A 23,982-nucleotide genomic window follows, 5' to 3' on the forward strand; every position below is an offset into this window, starting at 1 on the left:
CAGGTAACTAAGGGGAGCGGGGAAAGCAGAGACAGCAGTGGACCAGGCAGAGGGCTAGGGCCTGTGCCCCCATGCCAGGGCCTGCATGTCCTCTCTGCCTCTGAAGCGTCTCCAAACCCCAGACCAGCATGACGCCCCGGCCAGATGCCTGGGTTTCCAGGCATTTCTTATCTCTTGCAGACCAATTTCCATACTCTGGAGAAATTGTCCATGAGCCAAGAAAGCCCAAATCGCACTGGACTGGAGGGCAGTGGGTGAGGCTCCGGGAAGGCTTTTGTTATTAGTGGGACTTTCTTTTTGTGGAACTTGATGTTTCAAGTGGAAAAAACATATGCTCGAAATCTCTGAGTCACCAGAGTAGTTAATCCCCATCTTGACCTCAGAGACCCAGACGGGTGACGAGCAGAACTGGCCCCCATGCATCAGAAGGTAGAGCCCCCGCCCCCAGCCCCAACCTGCAACGCAAATCCCATATGAAAGAGTGACCGCGTGCAGAGCTTTCCCACCTGTTCAAATGTGGGGGCCTAATCTCAACTACAGGATGCAATGGGCTTTGGCGAAATAGAGTTGTCTGTATACACGATTTTTAAGGATAAAAGGAAAAAAACATTTTTCAAATCACACGTTTAAGGAGCAGTGATCGTTTCTTAGTAATGATGATAGTCTGAATAACAACGTGCTGAAGGTCACAGTTGCATTCCCTGCCCCTGAAGCCCTGTGGTCAGTGACGCTTTTACCTTCCTCTGAGGCTCTTTTGATCTTATGCTGTCTTCACATCTCCCGCGTGATTAGCTACTCATTCTCAACACATCTTCTGTGTTGTCTCCTAATTGGGGGCTTAATGTGCAGCCAGGGTTAAGATTTGAAGCCTGCTGATGTCAGGGTATCTCCCCCAGCTTCCCATGCCGGCATTCTCCCAGGTGAGGCTGTCTCCCCTTGCTTACCTGGACTTCAGTGCTGTGGTCGCTCTCTCTCCTCACCCCAGCCATGGCAATCACCAGGCCAGGGGCTGACCCTCCAGTAGAGCTCTGATCCCTTCACACCAATCCGTCTCTACCCAACTACAGAAGTGCAGGTTCCTCATCTGCACCCCAGACCTATGGAGCACACAGCTCCTTGCTGCCTTCCGGCACTACTCCGCCCCAGTTTCCCCCAGCCAGATGGGCTGCTCAGCCTTCCACCCACCTAGATGCTGAACCTTTGCTCCCTCCGTGCCTCTGCATTTAGTGCTCTTCCCTTGGCTCCCCTCGTTAAGATCCTGTGGTTCCTCAGCCCTGCATAAGCACTTAAGGCACTCAGGGCATTTTTTAAACAGGTGCGTGCCCCACGTCAAGTCTGTCCGGCTGAAGCAATACATCCGGTCAGGGGTGGGGGACAGAACTGAGATTCATAAAATCTTTCCCTGGTGATCTCAGGCTCAGCTAGCAGAGACCCACTGCTAGAAGCCCTGCAGAGGCACTTCCAGGCACTCTTTCTCCACTGAGTCTTCCCAGAGCTTCACCCACTGCCCTACAGTCCCGTGTAACTCGGGCCTTCTTGGCCCATGGACTCAGCTGTGCTATCTCCTTCTCACCTTCCCACGGTCAATCTCAGATTCTGTCTGAGTTTTGTCAGATTCCTGCAGCTGGACTGCAACCCGCTTTCAGGCAGGGGCTTGCTCTCACCTCCGTACCTGTGATTCGAGCACAGGTTGCAGCCGGGGGCAGGTCGCCGAAACTCCTGTGCAGTCAAGCATGGAGATTGGATCCATCTGCACACCGCAGGGGCAGCTCCGTATCATAATCTGCAGAGCTTATTTCCCAGCCACTGCCTCCTCTCAGGTGTCAATGAAAAGCATGGCCAAGCTTCGTTTCCATCGAGGCGATCCCTGAATGTGTTTCATCTGCATAAGCAGACAGCGCAATGCACAGCAATAGTGATCTCCCAAATTAGAACACTTGGTGAGGTGTGTCTGAGGGCAAAGGTGGAAAGCCTGACACAGACCTGGCAGAGCTCAGTGATCTGGAGGAGTGTGTGTGAGTGGAAGAGATCGTTGGCTGTAAGCAGAGACGAGACCATGGAGGGCCTGGCACCACTTTAGGGATTCCGGCCTTTATTCCCAAGCCCCTCTGGAGCTGTGGAAGGAGGCTCAGTTATGAATCTCAGGAGAGTCCTCGAGGAACACCCAGAGAATGATATTGACAGCTGGGGGACAGCGAGGAAGCTGTTGCCGGCATCCACGTGGAAGTCAATTGGCCTGAACTGGGAGAGTGGCCCGGGGACAGAAGCAAGCTGATTCTCGGGACATACTTGCATTGGTCAAGAGCAGGGAGACTGCGTTCGCTTCCAGTCTTTTGGCCTGGTCAGCTGTCTAGACGATGAAGGCATTCACTGAGGGCAACGGGCTGGAGGACAAGCAGAACGTGGGGAGGGGTTCACCTTTCATGCCCACGGGACATCCGGCTGCAGACACCAGAGGCAGTCAGAGTCAGAGGTCTAGAGCTCAGGGCTAGGCTGTGGGTTTGGGTTTAGATCTGGGAGCCATGACCTATGGGGTATCCTGGAGACACATGAGAGGATGTGACCACCCCAGGGAGAGGGCAGGGGAGAAAGAAGGAAACTAAGGGTAAAGCTGAGGGACGTCAATGTCACAGGAACACGTGTTCAGAAAGAAACTGCTCCGTGACGCTCCCTGCAGCTCAGTGAGGAAGACTACTCGGGGCCATCTCGATAGGGCTAGGGACTGCTGTAACAGGGTCTGGCAGTGCGGGAGAGAGATTGGACTCAACTCTTAATACAGCCTGGGCAAGTGGGGATTTACAGCAAAGGAAAGGGTGGGGTCAGTGGATGGAAAATGGCTGAGGGGACATCAGGGGTCAGGGGGATTCTGGCTAAACCGACCTCACAGGATTCTTGCTAAAGGCAGGTCAGGGTGATCAGACAGCCCCTGGGGATGGTGAAAAATGAGGAGCCCAATCAGGTATGGAGGGTGATCATGTATCATAGGTGGAAGATTCTGGCTAAGCTAGCCTAGCAATGTTCTTTGCTAAAGCTGGATTTTATGAGGAAGCGCACAGATGGGCTTAGGGGAAGGCCTAGGAGCCTGGCTAAAGCTTGGCCAAGCCAAGAATCTCTGTCCCAGGAGTCTGAGGAGGAGCAAACAGAAAGGCACGGAGCGGAACAGGGGTGAAAGGAAGAGGCACAGCCCTTGTGCTGGGCACTTCTCTGACCTAGGAAGGCCCTGCCCAGGGTCTCCAAAGGGAGTGGGGGTCAGCCAGGCTGGGCTGCCAGAAAGGCAAGAGTGATGTAAAGTCCCAACTAGTCTGCACTTGGCTTGGTTTCACAGCTGCTGCACAGTTTCCGCAAATCTCAGGAAATGGGAAACCAAGCCTTCCCCGGATGGCTCCTCTCCCTTCGACTCCAATCAGGTGACAGCCACCTCCACCAGGTTAGGGCTCTGTCAGCCACACTATCCCACAACCCACTGAAATTTTTCAAGAGAAGATCAGGCCATTGGTAATTAATGAGCCATGTGCTTATTCTCTGCCCCCTCTCCCCTCGCCAGGCTATGGGAGCTGGAAAACAACAGCCCTGCCCGTTGGCATCCACTCTATTTCAGCCCCTGATGCATAGACACTTGTGGAAGGAGGAAGAGACGGAGGAAAGAGATCAAGAAACAAAGGCAAGAGAAGGAAGACGGCGCTCTGCGTCTGTTCCACTCTCTGGAGTAACAAACAGCAGCAGGGAGCCCAGCCCAGGCTGCTGTGTGGACACACACCAGTGAGCAGAGCCGGATCTTTCCAGGCCTCTCATCTCATTTGCACCCTGATGTGCCCATCTGCTAGAGGTGGCCCTACTAAGCGCTGGCTGTGTACCAGCCCTCACAATCACGCTCTGACCTGACAGCCCTACCACTTAGGTCACATGCAGATCATTCCACAGAAAAACCAGCCTCTGAGACCTTAACTTGCCCAGAATATTCCTGGCCTCATTCAAATGTCAGTGTCTTCTCCTGTACACACTTGGGTTGCCAGATAAAACACAGAACCTCCAGTTATATACGAATTTCAGATCAACAATAAATACTTTTAAGTATGTTCTAAATATCACATGGAACTTACACTAAAAATAAAAACATCTCTATTTCATCAGAAATTCAAGTTTAGCCGGGCTTCTTAATTTTTTTTTTTTTTTTTTTTTTTTTTTTTGAGACGGAGTCTCGCTCTGTCGCCCAGGCTGGAGTGCAGTGGCCGGATCTCAGCTCACTGCAAGCTCTGCCTCCCAGGTTCACGCCATTCTCCTGCCTCAGCCTCCCGAGTAGCTGGGACTACAGGCGCCCGCCACCTCGCCCGGCTAGTTTTTTGTATTTTTAGTAGAGATGGGGTTTCACCGTGTTAGCACGGATGGTCTCGATCTCCTGACCTTGTGACCCACCCGTCTCAGCCTCCCAAAGTGCTGGCATTACAGGCTTGAGTCACTGCGCCTGGCCTAGCCGGGCTTCTTTATTTGCTAAATCTACTACTATTTGTACAATCACAGTACCACACTAAAGTACAAAGGCCAGAGAGTTACGCATGTTCCGTTCCTCAGACAGCTACTAACATGCAAACGGCACCTTCCTCTCGACCTGAGCCTCCAGAGAATCCAAAACCCTGCGGTTGGCCAGCTGCAGGACCAAGTACAGTTCTAAGGGAATTTCATTTCCCCTGGAAACTAAGGCACTTTCTTCCTCCCTTAGCTCTTAGAAGTGCCACCCCACAGCCTCGTCCCTGTTCCTGTGACTGACTGCCAATCACCTTTACCAACCCACCAGCCCTATAATTCTGACATTTGTATCACATTCCCTTGGAGCCACCTGGAAATGTCTGGAAATACCTTTGCCCTAGAGAGTAGTGGTATCACCTAATAGGAGTTATTTGTTTGCTGGTTTGTTTATTTCTTCCTACTTTCAATTTTAATCACCTTTTTACATCAGTCCCAAAATTTTGCCTGTTCTTATCATCATGAAATCTTCTTTCTTACCTTTTCTCTATTGGAATTCCTATGGGCCTTTGTTTTATTATCATCCTTTATTCTGTACATACATATTATATGTGCTCTTTTATTAGTGAAAGAAAATTAATTAAAACAAATACACAAGCCAGAGACACACTCGTGAGTCCAAGATTTTTGTGATTTCTTTGCCATTCCATGTGAAGGCATCTTTCCCTCTGTTATCAAATGGTTGCTGAACTTCCCGTGTCTGAGAAGAAACTGGCTTGAGAAAACCAGTGCTTCATTTCTGGGATTCTATCTGATGCAAGAACAGGAGAAACACTGTCAGCCACAAGATAGACAACCTAACCTTTCACTCAACTTGTTGTTGATTAAGACTGTTTTTTACATGTTTAAGCACTGGCCAGGCGCCATGGCTCACTCCTGTAATCCCAGCACTTTGGGAGACTGAGGCAGGAGGAACACAAGGTCAGGAGATTGAGATCATCCTGGCTAACACGGTGAAACCCCGTCTCTACTGAAAAAATACAAAAAAATCAGCCTAATGTGGTGGCACACGCCTGTAGTCCCAGCTACTCGGGAGGCTGAGGCGGGAGAATCACTTGAACCCGGGAGGCGGAGGTTGCTGTGAGCCAAGATCTCGCCGCTGCACTCCAGCCTGGGTGACAGCGAGACTCTATCTCAAAAAAAAAAAAAAAGAAAAAAAGAAAAATTAAGTACCTTTTATTAAAAAACAGGGTGACAATGAATAAAGCAAATCTCACACAAGATTGTACGTCTCGCACCCCCAAACCTCTATGTAACTCTGGAGTTTCAGTCACCATTTGGTGGAAGCATGGGGCTGGGTTGTTCTGGGACAGGCACTGCCTTCTGCAGCCTGTTCAAAAGTTACTTGTGTAGAGAACGTGACTCCTGCCCCGAAGATTCCTATGTCCAGGACTTTTTTCCTCTATCCTAATATGTTACTAAGGCTCTAATTACCAAGGTTGACACCTTCAATGAAACCTTTTAACATTGGACAGTGTGGTGGTTGAAGAGGATGTGTGGGGTCAAATGACAGCTCAGCCACTTCCTGGCTGTGTGAAAAACTGATAGGGTTTGGCCCTGTGTCCCCACCCAAATCTCATCTCGAATTGGAATTCCCACATGCGGAGCGAGGGGCCTGTAATCCCCATGTGTCCAGGGAGGGAGGTGATTGGATCATGGGGGCAGGTCTCCCCAACCCATGCCGTCCTCATAACAGTGAGTGAGTTCTCACGAGATCTAATGGTTTCATAAGTGTTTGGAAGCTCCTGTGTTTTCCTCTCTCCTGTCACCTTGTGAAGAAGGTGCCCGCTTCCCCTTCTATCATGACTGTAAGTTTCCTGAGGCCTCCCCAGACACGCAGAACTATGAGTCAATCAAACCTGTCTCCTTTGTAAATCACCCAGTCTCAGGGACGTTCTTTACAGCAGTGTGAAGACGAACTCATACACCAACCTAAATCACCCAGTCTCAGGGACGTTCTGTACAGCAGTGTGAAGACGAACTCATACACCAACCTAAATCACCCAGTCTCAGGGACGTGCTTTACAGCAGTGTGAAGACGAACTCATACACCAACCTAAATCACCAAGTCTCAGGGTCGTTCTTTACAGCAGTGTGAAGACGAACTCATACACCAACCTCGGGCAAATGATGTAATTGTGCCTGGTCTCCTCATTAGATGAAATGAGGCCATTAAGACAGAAGTGAGGATTCAAAGAAAGAAGGTAACAGAGCACTTGGAGTGATGCCTGGCAGACGAGGTGCTTAATGAATGTTCATCTTCTTTTTTCTCAGAATAATCTCATTCCAAACCTGCTTTATTCATTATGCAACTCAAACTTCATGAAAAGACATTTAAAGTTAATTTTTCTAGGCTGATATTTTCCTATTGAGGTGATAGGTATTTTTCCTAGTATAAATTAGTAGCCTAATTGCCCCTATAGCCATAGAAACTACATCATATTAAAATTGGGTGAATATAGTGAAAGAGAACAAACTGAGATTCAAATACATATGTTCTAGGTCTCAACTCTGACAATAACCAGCCTCAGGTCCTCAAGCAACCTACTTCATTTCCTTAGCACTCTTCTTAAATATATGTAATAAGAAATCACCTTTGCAACAACTCTTTCCAGCATTAAAATTAAATTCTCTGAAGTGTCAGGATATGCAGACTATAACTACTCTGTATTTGTTAAGAAAAGATTGTGAGTAATGCAGAGAATGTACACTAAAGAGATTACCTCCATCAAGACCACATTGTTTTTAAAAATAAAAACAAAACTCTGTAATTAGAAACTTAAAGTGGTGACTAAATTGCTAAAAATAACTAGTGAACCACAGGAATGTGTCTGGGAAACTTGTCCATCAGGTAGTTCATGTTATTTTCATGCCCACATCTAGCAATGCCCAGTAGTCTAGTAAGGTCTGGCTGCTGGTGGAAACAGGAGTCAGGGATTCCCCCTGAAACTTATCCTGGGGAATAAAACATCTAAACTTCCACTGGATTTAATGCTGTGTCCCCAACTCCACGTCCAGTGCCATCACATGGATAGCTTGAAGTTGACCAGCATTTACACCATAGAAATCCACAAACACCGCAACTCAGGGTGTTTCACCTCCACCCATGCCCCAGAGCTGGTTGTTAAACATTTCCCAGCACACCTTACTGGATGTCCAATTTGGTCCAACTAAAGTGTAAAAATTCACACCACAAACTGGAACCTGTCTTGAATTGGTCTTCCTCTTCATGGGATCCTTTACAGGGACTGACTACTAAATTGAGATAGCATTTATTCTACTTCGTTCAAAATGTGTATAAATTCTATACAATACATATGAATGATAGATGTATTGTGTATATATGTGTATGAACATATGTTGGAAATTAATAACTATTTTACAGAGGAACAAAGGCCTGGTTTGAAGTGAGAACCAGGACAAATAAGTAAAAGATGCTTATTTCGGAGCATATTCAGTTATCTTCTCTATCATATGCCTTGCCTGGTCTTCTCTATTACATGCCTTGCCTGGCCTTGTGCTTAAATCTCTACCTTTCCCTCCATTATTGGCAGATTAGTTTGTTCATTCTTCCTCTCTTCTTTCCTTTCACATTCACTTGCCTGGCCTTGTGCTTAAATCTCTACCTTTCCCTCCATTATTGGCAGATTGGTTTGTTCATTCTTCCTCTCTTCTTTCCTTTCACATTCACTTGCCTGGCCTTGTGCTTAAATCTCTACCTTTCCCTCCATTACTGGCAGATTGGTTTGTCCATTCTTCCTCTCTTCTTTCCTTTCACATTCACTTGCCTGGCCTTGTGCTTAAATCTCTACCTTTCCCTCCATTATTGGCAGATTGGTTTGTCCATTCTTCCTCTCTTCTTTCCTTTCACATTCACTCTCCTCCTAGTTCTGGGACGAATTTATGATGCATATTTGTATGCTACCTGGTTACAATGTTGATGCACAGGCTAGCCTTTAAACATGGACAGAACACATAAGCAGAGAGGCAGCAGGGGCTGGGCAGAGATTTTAGACAAAGGCAACACGATGAAAGCAGGAATCACAACATTAATTTCAAGAAAAAAGTAGTTTAAAGGTATTCAAAGGGCTTTTTAAAGCATTAAGCAAGATTAAGACTATATAACAGTCACAAACATGTGTTCCCTCAAAAAAAATTATAGAAGAATTTAATACACTCCTCTCAGACATCAATTAGACATCAATTTTAAAAGGACAAGATATTATCCCATCATAATGCAATAAAATTAGAAAAATACAATAAAAAGTACAACAAAAATAGGTCAACTACTCAGGAAACAAAATGTATCTTTCTACATAATCACGTTAATAAAATTAAAACTCGAACTTAAAATTAAATATATCTAGAAAGAAATCCAATAATTGCACTCTAGATATATTTATAGGTACAGATACAACTAAAGCAGTACTAACTACTTGATCTCAAGAGATTAGGAAAAAAGCCTATGAAAATAAAGCCAAATCTTTAAAAAGTAGAGAGAATCAATAAAGACATTTGCTGAAATTAATAAAAATAAGAAAAAAGTAGTAGAACATATAAATTTTAAAGGTGATTATTTGGAAAGATTATTAAAATAGGTCTCCATGGACATGATTTTAAAAAAAAAACAGGGGGAGCATGAACAGAGGGAGAATACAGGGAAGAAAAAATACAAATATGGAAGAGATTATAAGAATAGTAAGTAAGTAGTATGAGTAACTCTGAAGCAATGAAGTTTAAATCTACAAAAAAATTGTAATTTTCTAGCAAATATAAAACATCAACATTTCCCCATGAATGAAGAAAAAAATTTTAATATGTTACTACCATAGGAGACATTTAAAGAATGATTAAAGACCTACCATTGAAAAAGATCCCAGTGTCAGTTGGCTTCAAAGCTAAGTCCTACTAACATTTCTTTACAGTTAATTTTAACATAATACGTATTTGTGTATGAGAATTTCCCCAACTCATTCTCTAAAATTAATGTGTTCTTAATAACAAAACTTGATTTAAAAAAAAAAGTGTAGAACCTAAAATAACCCTATAAATAAATACCCTTTATGAGTAAAAACTGTGCTAAAATTCTGAATAAAAAATTAACAAATGAAATTCAGTGTCTAAAAAGAACAGAGTTTCATCAAGTCAGCTTTACACCAAGAATGACCCAGTGCTTACCATGAGAAAACATATCAACATTATTTATTATATCCACAAGAAGAAGATTCATATAAGCATACCAATTGAGACCAAAATAACTTTTTTCTTTTTTTTTTGACGAGTCTCACTCTGGCGCCCAAACTGGAGTGCAGTGGTGTGATCTCGGCTCACTGTAATCTTGGCTCACTGCAAGCTCTACCTCCTGGGTTCAGGCCATTCTCTTGCCTCAGCCTCCTGAGCAGCTGGGACTACAGGCGCCTGCCACCACGTCTGGCTAATTTTTTGTATTTTTAGTAGAGACGGGGTTTCACGGTGTTCACCAGGTGGTCTCGATCTCCTGACATCCTGATCCACCCGCCTCGGCCTCCCAAAGTGCTGGGATTACAGGCATGAGCCACCCCGCCCGGCCCAAAAGAACTTTTATAAAACTGGAACAGCTGCTTCTACCAAAGCCTCAGTTAAATGGAAGTAGAAATGGAATATTTTACATACAAGAGAGGATTCTTACCCAAATCCAACCACTACCATAATTATAAGTGGAAAAATGCTAAAAGCTAAAGTCATTTCCACTAAAATCAGAAACAGGCAGGGGTTCCCCCATCACCAGTGTTGTTCAGTGTAGTTTTAGCAGTCCGGAAAATGGCATAAGAAAAGAAAACAGTCCATTTAAGTATTGGAAGAATAAAGATACTTCTTTTTTTTTTTTCTAGTAATATGATTTTATACACATAAAATTCAGCACTTAAAGCGGGGGTGGGGAATGCCATTAGAATTCATTGAAGAATTTGGTAAGGATCTCTGTACACGATAAACATACAAAAATCATTAACATTTTTTCTATACTGATATTAAAGATCTAAAAATTGGTATTAGGGAAATGCTAATTCATAACAGGGAATAAGTCTATAAAAGAAGACAAAATCCGATAGGAAATGTTGTTCAGGGTATGTAGAGAAAACTGTAAAATCTTATTGAAGGAAGAAGGTTTAATATTCTAAAATGTCAATATTTCTAAAAATTAATATGTAATATAATTGCAATTTAATCCTAGTGGATTCAGGGGAAATGTGAGTTGAATACAGTTATCTTAAAGTTTATATGGAAAAGGAAGTGCCCAAAGATAACAAAGATAAAAGGTTTTAGGATTTGGAGGGTGAAGGGGTTGCCTTGCCAACTACTAAGACATACAAGAAAATCACTCTAACCCACAATCAAAATAAATGATATTGACATAGAGAAAGGCAAATAGGCTAATGAAACAAAACAGAAAATCCAGAAGCAGATCTAGATTTACATGAGAGTGTAATAAATGGTACAGCTGGCATTTTAGTTCGGTGGGTAGAGTTTGATTTTTTAAATGAATGATGTTGGCACAAATGACTCTCCATCTGGAAGAAAAGAGAATTAAAGCACCACCCACACTACACAGAAAACTAATGCTAAAGGAAGTAAAGGGTTAAGTGTAAAAAAATTAATTAACAATAGCAGTAATTTAGAGTAAACTTTAGGAGAATATACATATGATCTAGAGAATAGGTAGATCTTTTAACCAACAAGAAAGCAAAACAGAAAAAAAGAAAAAAGGTGGCAGGAGCTCAGAAGGTATACAGAAATATATATGTATATATTTATAGAGTATATACTTAGATACATACAGTATAATTATATATATATACTTGATTGCCTATAGGAAAAAATTAAATATCTAAGATAAAAATATAGTGCTAATAAAATCAAAAGAAAAATGATACACTGGGTGAAAATATCTGTACTGCACATTATAAGGGGAATTATCTGTAGATAAAGGCAATTGTCCATAACATACACAGAGCTTTCACAGATTGTTAAAGACATACAACCTGAAAGTAAAATGGGCAAAAGAAATGAAATGATTCGTAGAACATACCCAAGTGGTCAGCAGACATATTAAAAAAACGCTCGGCTCCACTGGTAGTTAGGAAAACGAAAATGAGTAACAGGGCACCACTCTCAACGAGAAAAACCATCGGAGTCTGGTGACGCTGCACCAGCAGGGAAGCTGGTCAGGAACTCTCACAGACTTCTGCGGGAAACTCAGCGGCGGCTGCCTTGCTGCAAAAGCACGACAACATCTATTCAAATAAGCCTGAAGAAATACATGTTGTTCAACCTAGCAAGCCCACTGCCGAAAATCTTGTCTACGAAAATAAAAGCATCAATGGGTCAAAGATTTTCACATCATAGCAATTTCATAGTAGCCAAAAAGTTTTAAAAGAAAAGAAAAAGAAAAAGAGAGGACTAAATAAATATCAAAAGAGATACTTGAATAAATATTATAAATGCGTACACTGAAATATTACACAGTCACTAAAAAGAGTGAGTTGTATAGCAGCTTTCTCTATAATAGCACCAATCTGAAAACAGCCCAGGTGTCTATCAATGAGAGAATGAACACACTAAGTGTGGTATATTCATAAAATGGAATACTGCTCAAGGAAAAAAAAAAGCTGGGAAGAACAAACCCCTGATATTGTAAGGACTTCATATATATCATGACTTCATAAATGATATATATGACGTTTTAGATGCAGCAAAACTAATCTATGGTAGGAAAAGTCAGAATAGAGTTTGTCCCTGGGTGGGGGAATTGGGAATTCACTGGGTGGGGGGCATGAGGGTACCTTTTGGGGTAATAGTGCTTCTCTGTATCTCAATAGGGATTTTGGTTACACAGATGTATGCCATCATCCGAACTCATCAGATAATTCGCTCAATATTAGTGCTTTAGATTGTACATAAAATTTACCTTGAAGGAAAAAAAATATCGAACACTACCTAATGGCATGCGTGCAAAGTGTTTAGGGGGAAGTAGGCTGAGAAAGTCTGCAACTTTGCTTGAAATGCATTCCCCCAAAATAAGATGGATTGGATGGTTACAGAGATGGAGGGATGGAAAATAAGTATGAGTAATAGGTTAATGGTAGAATCGAGGTGGTGGGCATAAGGGTGTTTTCTGTAAAACATCTTCTTTTCCGTATGTTTAACATGCTTCATCTATGCTTCATTTGGCATAGATCTAACAGAAAAAGATCTAACAGATTCTTAGATTCTGTTAGATCTATGCCAAAAGGCTCAAGGGGTATCTATAATGAGATGTGCAAGACGTAGCAAAAGTGTATGGAATGAGGATTCTATTTTTTTAGAATAAACAACGACAAAAATACAATCATATATGTTTGTGGCTAGCTACCCAAATAACCCCATATACTTCTATGATCATGAAGATAATTATATAAAGACCCTGGGGGACGGAGGTGGAGAGCTCGAGGTGAAAGGTGAGGGCTGAATATACTTATGTACACAAGAGATACAGGAAGCATGGACCTCAACACAGCGTCGATAGCCAGGGCCAGCACAGTTCCAGATCATTGTAATGTCCTTACAATTTTCTATACTGTTTAAAAGGTCTTTCTGCAATAATCATTTACCATTTAGGTAATCAAAAAGTTATTTTTATTAATTTAGTTTATATGCCTTTGTGGAATATGAGTGTGTGTGTGTGTGTGTGTGTGTGTTTGGGAAAAGGGTTTAATATCTCTGTTATTGATCTTACTGTCAACTTATGTGTTTATTCAATTGAATGGTGGCAGGCTTATTATCTATTGCTACATGTGCTATGAGAACAGAAAGAGTTGTTTATCAAAGCCTGGGATTGCCATAAAATTAACTTTTTGTTTCTCTTCAAATATGAAGAAACACGGCAACAATAAAACACTCTCATAAAAAGAAAAAAAAAGCTATTCTTATTTGGGATCAACAAAACACAAACAAAAGAGAATTTTATATTCTTGTTCTTAAAGGGATCTGGGAAATCATCAGGACCCCAGGAAACTGGGAACCATTCCTGCCCACAAGACCCAGAGAAGTTTCTTGTCTCCTCAGCTCCATGCTGCAACTGGCATGAATTCCACTCTGGAAACAGATATATTCACCACCAAGATTTGCTTTCCATGTTGTCCACTGAGCCAGAACCAGAATGACTGAGAAGGCTGTAGACAGCCAGCTTTGTCAGCCACCCAAGGGCATTTGCAAGCCTGGAGGTTCAATAGAATTTACAGCTACAGTCTGAGGGGCTCATCCTGCAAGCCTGGCCTGAGGCCATCTCACTCTCAGACTCAGGTTTCTTTTCTTTTTCTTTTTTTTTTTTTTTTTTTGAGACGAAGTTGTGCTTTGTTGCCCAGGCTGGAGGTTGGTGGCGCGATCTCGGCTCACTGCAGGCTCTGCCTCCTGGGTTCACGCCATTCTCCTGCCTCAGCCTCCCCAGTAGCTGGGACTACAGGTGCTGCCACCTCGCCCGGCTAATTTTTTGTATTTTTAGTAGAGACGGGGGTTTCACCGTGTTAGCCAGGATGGTCTCGATCTCTTGACCTCGTGATCCACCCGCCTCAGCCTCTCAAAGTGCTGGGATTACAGGCATGAGCCACCGTGCCCGGCCAAGAGCTCCTCAGACAGGCTGCTGCACAGCTCATGGTGTGACTGTTCCCAGCTGTATCCCTCAGGTCATTGCAAATAAAAGACAGAACATGAAAGAGAGTGCAGGGGCCAGGCGTGGTGGTGGCTCAGACGTGAGATCCCAAAACTTTGGGAGGCAGGGGCAGAAGCAGAGGACGGCCTGAGCCAGCAGTTCAAGACCAGCCTGGGAACACGGTGAGACCCTGTCTCTACAAAAAGAAAAAATTTAAAAAACAATTAACTTGGCGTGATGGCTTGCACCTGTATTCCCAGCTACTTGGGAGGCTGAGGTGGGTGGATGACTTGAGCCCAGGAAGTTGAGGCTGCAATGAGCTGTGAGGGCACCACTGTACTCCAACATGGGCAACAGAGCAAGACCTTGTCTCGATTAAAAAAAAAAAAAAAAGAGGGTGCAAGGAGGGCTTTTGACAAGGGACTGATTCCGAAAGAAGCCTATAAGGGTTATGGGGCATGGAACAATGGTGCTGACACGTGGGCACAGAGCACAGCTCTTCTACCACTCCTGGGCCAAACGGCAAGGGCAGGCGGCCATTCCCATGCCTGGGGATGGAGGGCTCCAGGAGGGACCTTCCTCAAGCAGAGCTGAGACCAGGCTCTGGGGGAAGTCGCCCACTCAGACCCCTCTGGGAGACAGCAGGGTCCTTTCAACCCCAGCCTGACTTCCTCGTCCAGCATCATCACCCGCCCCAGCTCCTACTTGGCCAAACTCACACTGGCACCGAGCACGATGGGGAAGGCTGGAGCGAAAACTGGGGAGGCCAAGGAAGCTTCCAGTGCTGCAGGCTTTGAGGATCTACACCAGCAGCAGCGGCAGCAGCCTACCCAGGTCCTGCTTGCATCCTCCCGCAACGTGGAGTGAGGTTCTAACCAGGTGAGCAACTGCTCTGTCTTCCCTCCCAAACCCAAGGGACTCACAAGGAAGTCAAACGAATCCACACAAACACGTAGGATCTTGAGTCAGAAGAATGCACCTTGCTTTCCTACTCTCCTGCCTCTTTGTGAATGCCTAGCTCTTCTGAAGTGGCCCAGTGGGTTAGGGTTAGGAGAATGAGGCCACCAGCAAAGTCCAGGACGACGAATTCTCAGGGCAGCACAAGGGGGGAGCAACTTCCCCTCTGTACCTTGCCTGCCTCACTCTGGCCCTGGCCCTGTCCGAGAGCAGGACATAAATACACCAACACGTTATTTGGGTATACAGTAAGCTAAGTCTGTGAACAACAGCTCTTACGCCAGGTGACATCCTGACTGTATGTCATTGTGACAGCTGACGATGAAATGGCGTTTTTTTTCAGCACCTCTCTATAAAAAGCTGCCTCAGCTGGGCAACCTGAGTGCCAATTGTCCTGGGCTGAACAAGCTCAGTAATTTAAAACACGTATCTCAAATGCCATTCATATCTTTCCCTTGAAATGGAAGTGCAGTCAGAAATCTTCCTACTTAGAGTCTCTAAGAAACAGCCTAGAGAACTGCAGCTGTAGCTGTTCTTCCTGCTATTGTATGTAGTACAGGAGTGAAGAACCTGTTCAGAAGGCAATTGCTAGATGCCACTGGCTGTGTGACCTTGGACCAGTGACTTAACTGATCTGAACCTCGGCCTCATCTTTAAAATGGAGATAACAACGTAGTTGGCCTCAGGAGGGCGGTTGAGAGGTTTAAATGAGATAATATAAACAATGCCGGGCACATGAGAATCAACCAAGGTCAGCGATTTTATTATTGCTATTTATTATTGCATGATTTTTTAAAAGACATTTTTGTAATTTTTTTAAAATGTAAACTGGCTATCTAGATAATATGTTTCCATTCCAATTAATTACTGCCGGGAGAATGAAAGTCCTGTTTAAAGTAACTTTGGCTTATTGGATGGGATGTTTTCGGCCATGATTAACAGACAAGAAAAAGAAATACATAAATATAACAACATACTCATCCATGGTGTTTCTAAAGAAAACATCATTTCTTAACAAGAAAAATGATATTTATAGTAACTTAGTTTTTTGTTTTACTGTACCCGTTGTGTGGGAATTTTCTTAAAAACTTCCTAAACCCGAGTCTCATATCCTTGTCACTAATTAACTGTTCCACTCATTTAAACATTTGCTTGCCTTTGAACCTGGACCCTGTGGACCCCTGGTTGCTGAAGGCTGGGCCTGTCTGTCCGGCGTGTCCAGCCTGTCTGTCCGGCGTGTCCAGCCTGTCTGTCCAGCGTGTCCAGCCTGCTTCTCTTTGCAGAGTTATCTTGAATACTCTGTCCCAGTGGGAGCTGAACCAGATTCTGTTCTGTATCTCCAAAGCCCACAGGGTTTCTGATCCAGTAAATGTTTGTAAATTTTAAATTACAACCTCCTTGTTATTTTCTGATCTGAGCAGTAACTGCTCTTAATTTATTCCTTTGCCGCCATCTGGACCATACTCTATCCCCATGCAAAACATCCCCAACAGCTCCTCACACTTCAGGGACTGACTTTACCATCTGCCTTCCACAGAAACTAGCCTAAGGGGCTAAAACATTTTTATGGACCGCATAGTGTTCTCTGATAGAATGTTCTAAAAGAGGGGATTGTCATACTCTTGGAAAGCAGGGCAGGGAAACCCTCCAAGGGCCAGGACTTGGAGCACACCCGTGTTAGTGGTTTGGGGAGAGGTGTCCAGGGAGAGGTACATCCTGCCTCAAGTGGAGGTGTGCACCTGTCCCATGGGCAGGCTGTGGGGATGGGCTTCAGGGCCTGGAATCCCACATCTGAAAGGGAAGTTAGTAAGAGTAAAGCCTCGATCCTAAAACCAGCTGGGTCCTTGGACGTTTCTAAAGGTGGATTCAGTCACAGGGCCCAAGCTGCAGTCCTGTCATTAGAACTGGGACTCGGTGGAACCAAGGTGAAGGTCTGTCCACCAGAACTGGAAGATAAAGTCACATGTGCCACCTCCAGGGTGACGTGACCTCGAGTCACAGAGTGTCGACTTCACCCATATTTTAAATTGGAAATTCCAAACACTCCCAATGCATTTGATGAAAATATACCCGACCATTTTTGCCTAATGAATTACCAGAGAAAAACAATGATTTTCATTGACATGATTTACTATGTTCCAAGGATACCTTGTGCTGCACACTTTGTAGCGTTGCTTTATGCAATCCCTGCAAACGCTCAGAGAAACGGTAGTGTACAAATAAAGAACTGGAAACTCAAACTCGGCTCGGAAATGACTCCAACATTCATGTTCTTTTTGTGACAGACACACTCTCGATTCAAGGATTTCTGAACATGACACACATCTCTTTCCACTTACATTTTAATCTCCCAGAGGGCAGGATTGTGTCTAAAACAGAAGAGCAGTCCTGGTAATGGCCAGTCTAGTTTTAATCATAAAGTAGGCTTACTCAGTGTATTTTAATTGACTAATATATTTGACCTTAAGAGCACCAACTCCACTCCCCTGGGTAGTTGAAAATCCACATATAACTTTTGATTCCCCAAAAACACAGCTATTCATAGCCCGCTGTTGACCAGAAGCCTTACTGATAACATAAACAGTTGACTAACATGTGTTTTGTATGTTATATGTGTGTATACTAAGACGATGTCATTTAGAAAATCATAAGGAAGAGGAGGAGGAGGAGGGGTTGGCCTTGTCTCAGGGGTGGCGGAGGTGGAAGAAAATCCACGTGTAAGTGAGTGGCGCGGTTCAAACTTGTGTTGTTCAAGGGTCAAGTGGCCATTAATCAAAGGTCACCAGAGTCCAGCAAAGCAATTTCAGTGGAAAGTACGACTCGCCGTGCTGTATCCTACACCCTTAGATTGGAGCACACACGTGCAGAGGATTGCCCCATTTTCATCTAAGAAACACGGGGTTGCACAAACACGGGTGCTGCCACCCAAGCAAATCCACTGCTTCAGATGCCATGAGCATGGACGGTTTCACACGGATTGTCTTATAGCCACGATATAGTTGCATGTTCACTGACTTCTGCACAGGAGTAGCTGAGGGCAGCCACAGGATGACAAGCACAGCTGGTAGCTGGGTCCATGCCAAAGTGCACCTGGGCCTCATGTGAAGAGAAGGCCTTAGTGGGTGGGCCCAGACCCCCCACCCCACTTCAACCACAGCAAACCTGCCATTTCCATTTCCAGCTGAGAGTGGCCATCACCATGTTGTTACAAGATGCCAGGCCTCTGTCCAGGGCTTTCGAAGTGTTCATTTGTGCTTACCGCAATCCTATGAGAGAGACACAATTCTTCTTCTCATTTTAAAACTGAAAAAAGTAAATCTTAAAGAACTTTTGAAATGTGTTTCTCAGAACAAGCCCAGTGGCAAACCTGGACGATTTACCCAAGACATTTATACATAAAATGCCTTCCAATTTCCATTGGGCAAAACTCTTTATTTGATGCCGTTTAATACCTCATTATGTTAGATTCTCTAACCAGAAGCTACAGATAAGGATCATCCAAACAATTTCTCCACTTGGCCTTATAAAGTAAATAAGTAAATAAATAAATAAACAAACAGAGATGGTAAATTCATGCTGAATATTGTAACACTGCCTCCAGAAGACTTAACTTGAAAAGACATTAATAGCATATTTTAGAATAAAATGATACATATTTTCAACAATTTCATGGAATTTGTAGAGTGGCACTGCAGATAGGATACAGCAGCGGTTCCCGAGTGGGGAACATATTCAGCGCCTATGGGATAAGTGGCAATGTCTGGAGGCATTTTGGGTTGCCACAGCTGAGGAGGGGGTGCCACTGGCACTTGGTGTGCAGAGGTCAGGGATGCTGTTAAGCACCTACCATACCCAGCACAGCCCCCACAACACAGACGTATCCCATCCAAACGTCAACAAGACGTTTGAGACGCAGGTGGGTCAGTCTGTAGGTATGAAGGTAGGGAGATGGAGGCACGGAGGGATGGATGCATGGATGGATGGATGGATGGATGGTAAGACAGATGGACAAGAATATGCCCCAGAAGTTACTTTTGAGGCAAAGGCTGATTTAAAGTACTACAGTTATTCTAGTTTTGGTGTGGTCTTGTCATGGGACTTCTGGTCAAATCGTTCCAACTTGATATGCCTTTCTAAGCATACCAGCATTATCAGTCCTGTTTAGGAGAAAGTTGTCAGTACATTGAGGACTGATGTGAAATCTTACAGACCCAGCAAGGAATCGCCATTATCCAATATACGAGAAGAAAGAGAAAAAATACAGACTATTGTTTCAAGGTTCTAAAACTACTCAGTTAGAAAAATAATGACACCATTCATGGAAATAAAGGCATTGGGAAAGGAACCGAACTGTGTGGGAGAAAAAGAGTCCAATTCTGTGATGCCACTTTGGACGTGCTGAGTTTGAAATGGCTGTGAGGCACCCATGCTAAGGTAGCAGGACACGGAATTGATCTGGAGACGAGCATTTGGTTTTAAAGTCATGGACGAAGCCTGGAGACGAAGATTGTTTCCTATGAGCAAGACAGTGGCCACACTGGAGTGATAACACTGAGAGGGCACTGGGCTTCAGAGAGCACCCCAAGGAAGAGCTGGGAGAAGGGGGAGTATGCAAAGAGATGGGGGAGAACCAGGAGTGGCATGAGGGGCCTGGGAGGAGACGGTTTACAGACAAGGTGTGGTCATTAGAAGTAAGTGCCACAAGGAGAGCCAGACGAAAATCACCATGATTAAGGTCATCATGATTTGCAGAATGACCAGCAGCCTTCATACTTGCACAGATGCAAAGTTGGGAATAGATCCTAGAATAAAATAGACACTCTAGGTCGACCACTTGTTAGAGAAGTAGAACGATGAAGAAGAGCAGACTCGGGGAGTATCTAGGCATTGGCTGGTTAAGCAAAAACATTTTTCCCTACAATGAGAGCTATCTAAATATGTTCTGGAAAAAAAAGATGGGAGGAATAGTTGATAAAGAAAAGGAAATGATCACAGAATCAACCACTTTTATGAATAGAAGGAAAAAAGAAAGAAGGGTTATGACCATTTGAAATGCTCAAGTAACAAGGAAAATTTTACTTTACCAATGTGTCTTAGCCAAGAAGGATCAAATACTGAAATTTATTTTCTAACTTGCCTGAAACAATCAGAGTCTTTTGGACATATTTCCACTTGAAGAAACAAAATGCTAGGAAACTGACTAGATGGCATCAAAGAAAACTCTCTTCGTGTGCCTTGTATCAACATCTGTAAAAGCTGCTCCTACTTTTGTAGTCAGACTAGATTTTACAGGTTCCAGGAGAAACTTACGCAATGTGTTTGGCATGAACTTGCCAATCAATGCTTATATTTTAAAAGCAAGAGTAATGTATTAGCTTAGTAAATCTATTTTTATGCCAAAGGGGAAAATGGTAACACTGACCTGAAATGGTTCCAGTGACTGATAATCTGTATAAAAGAAAAGTGATGCAATTCAGATATTGGTGATAAGACTAGCAGAGTTACTTGCTTGCTGCTTTGGCAAGGCCTGGCCCTGAGTCCAATTGCATAAACATCCTTTGTAAAACTTGTTACAGACTCAGGACACCAGAATCCAACCACTATAATTGCAGAATTATTTTCCATATTTTTAACAAAATCCAGAAATCTGGGTCAAGGATGACCATCATCCAAATTATTCTGTCTACCTGAAATAAAACTTTGTATCTAACCACTTGTTTATACCCACCTTGTTTCAAAAAGGATTTAGTGGCAAATTTATTTTCTTTGTAAATATATAGCCTGTCTTAAAATTCATGCATAAAATATGACTGAAACATGACTAGGCATGGCATAAATAAAGAACATTTAAATTTTCAAAGGCACAGCCTCCTTTGGAAAGAAGCATCTGTGGAAGGCAGAATTTATGTCTGAGAGCAAGACGTGACCCTAGTGATCACCTTTTCCAATCACCACCCCCAATTTGTACAAGATTAGTAATCGGAGGCCAGTGTCAGTGAAGTGAGTTGCCTAAAATATTCCTTTAACTCCGGTTTTATTTTTCTTTTGATTTTTAATTTATTTTTATTTTCATTTCTGTGGGGATGTAGTAGGTGTATATATCTATGGGGTACATGAGATGTGTGATACAGGCATGCACTGTGAAATAAGCACATCATGAAGATTGGGGTATTTATCTTCTCAAGCATTTATCAGCTGAGTTGCAAACAATCCAATTATGCTCTTTAACTCCGATTTTAAAAAGAACTGAGACCAGAGATGTCATTGTCTTCAACAGAATTTTCTCCCCACCTGAGAGTTACCCTTTTGGGTTGCATAGATTTTGCTAATCATAATGACAACATTAAATCTCGGGTTTGTAGCTCTTGTTTGTCTCAAGTCATTTTGGGGGGATCGTTACTACTTTTGTAGCAATTATCAAAACTGTTGATTTCTCTCATGAGATCACCGGAGTAGGAGCGAGCTCATTTTCCACACTCGCCCCCTGTGAACGAGAGTGGAGAGCAGAGCGTTCTGGTTCCCGAGTGCTCCGCTGGAGGACAGGCTGGAGGTGACAGGCAGTCGGTAGTCAGCCCCTTCCCAATCGCCTGCAGAGCACAGCGAGCTGGGAGCACAGACATGCAGGACTCTGTTCAGCTAAAATCCCAAGCACACTGGTCATCACGTAGAATCTGAAGGAGAAGGTGTGTGGGGAGTGACACTAACCGCGGGGGTCAACACAGGCCCAGCCAGGAGACTTCCCAGCCTTATGTGGGCTCTTCTCTGAGCCTAGATATCAGGCAGCTCAGGGAGGACCCCACCAGGAAAGTCTCAGGGCGAAGGAAGTGGCATGCAGTCCCATTACAGAGGCCTGGCAGTTTTCCATGGTGCCGTAAGAGAGCCCTCAGTGGCACATGCTTCTGCACTAAGCAATGCCACCCGAATCAGCTGCATAGAAACCTGGCCCGGCACCCACACGACGCGCCACACAGCAGAGCTCCGAACGCCACTGACAGACGACGTCACCACTGAATACGCCCCTAAAAACACCGGCATTTTATTTCCCTTCCCCCACGTTTCTCCTTTTTGAGGCTTGAATATCAAATGACAATGACTTCCATCACATAGAATGACCTTGGATGAATGACGTTCTTCACTATATTCAAATTGTCTTAGCGTCTTAGAAAAATTATAAAACAGCTTTTGTTAAAGTGACCACTAGCAATTGCTCTAAGACGGGCCTCTGTCCAGCAATTGTACCACACCCGGGTGTTTGGCAAGAATCTGCCACGCAGAAAACGGTTCTAAAAAAGAAAAGCAAGCCTACAAAATATGCAAATCATACTGGATTTCAACTTTTAGACCTCTGACATTTAATAACACAAAAATAAGTTTTGTCTTTCCAATCTGACTCTCCTCATTACTTGATTTTAGGCCCTTAATACAGACCAAGTTTTATTAAAGGAAGGGCAGCATTGGGAAGGAAAAGAAGTGGAACATGCTGAATTATCAACTACATTTCATGACAAAGCTGCTTCCTAGGTTCAAGAAAATGTATTAACTTGAATTATACCAATTCTATCAGTGCTTTATTGATAGACCTATGCAGTAAATATGTTTTGATGAATGTTTTGATCACTTTATAAATTGCATTCAAGCAAATGGTTGCTTCCAAAGCAGCATTTCCAAACGGTGTCAAAAGGAAAGCTAGAGATGTTTACAGGTGCTTAATGGGAAACAAGGCGTTTGCAGCCAGATGGAACATTCTGTTTGATATTCTCCCTCTTGGAGATTTCTAAGATGCATTGATGTATCTTAGAACATCAAGGGACGATTTGACCACAGAATCCCATTTCCCTGAAATTTTCCCGAAGACTCCAGTGGGCCTTGGTTTCCCTGGACACCAGCTGTGAAGCATTATTCCAAAGTCTCTAGAACATTTCACTCCTTTAAGTGGTTTAAAGAGTCTACTTGTGTTTCGTTTTCACTAGCGGTTTAGTTGATAAAGTATTTCCTCATACATAATCCTAAAGCAAACTTTGGCCAGCATCTTAGGTCCTGAACCAAGGAGGGTTTCATGACATACATAAGCCACCACAGAAATGGTAGGAAATCCTCCCACCCATGCCCGTAGTGGCACATTTATCTCCAAACACAGCTAACTGCCTTTTTTACCTACCCATCCCCGACCAAGACACAGCCAAACGCCCACACCTGGTCACTGGCAAGGCCTTGCACTTTCTGAAGCTTGACTTCATGCCCTCTCCCCCTCTTTGCTCCTTCCTCATTCTCCACACCTCAACACCATCTCCTTCTTCTACTTGAAACATCGAGCTGGACCACGCCTGCTCACTTCCCTGGTCAAGTCTGCTTTCAAGAAGGATCTAACATAGAAATCTCACCATGACTCAACTGTCCAATGAAGCATTTAAATACCCTTTGCTAGTGATATTTGCTTTTTAAGAGGAACAATTACATCAATTCCTACTTAAAGAATACAGAGATTTTATCATTATTACACAGAGATTTTATCATTATTATTTTTTATTATCATTATTATTATTATTATTATTTTGTAGAAATGGGATCTTGCTGTGTTGCCCAGCCTGGTCTCAAATTCCTGGGCTCAAGTGATCCTCCTACCTCAGTGTCTCAAAGCACTGGGATTACAGGAGTGAACCACTGTGCCTGGCCCAAGAATGCAGAGACCTTAAGCCAAAGGGAACATAAGGGATGATCTAATATGACACCAAATGACACTGAGGACCAAAGAGTTAAAGCTGTTGGACCCAGATCACGCAGGGTCTGGGTCTGATGGAGGCAACATCAGACACGCATCAAATACTCTATAAGGGACAGAC

This window comes from Chlorocebus sabaeus, chromosome 17 (genome assembly GCF_047675955.1).
Source record: "Chlorocebus sabaeus isolate Y175 chromosome 17, mChlSab1.0.hap1, whole genome shotgun sequence".
NCBI lineage: Eukaryota > Metazoa > Chordata > Mammalia > Primates > Cercopithecidae > Chlorocebus > Chlorocebus sabaeus.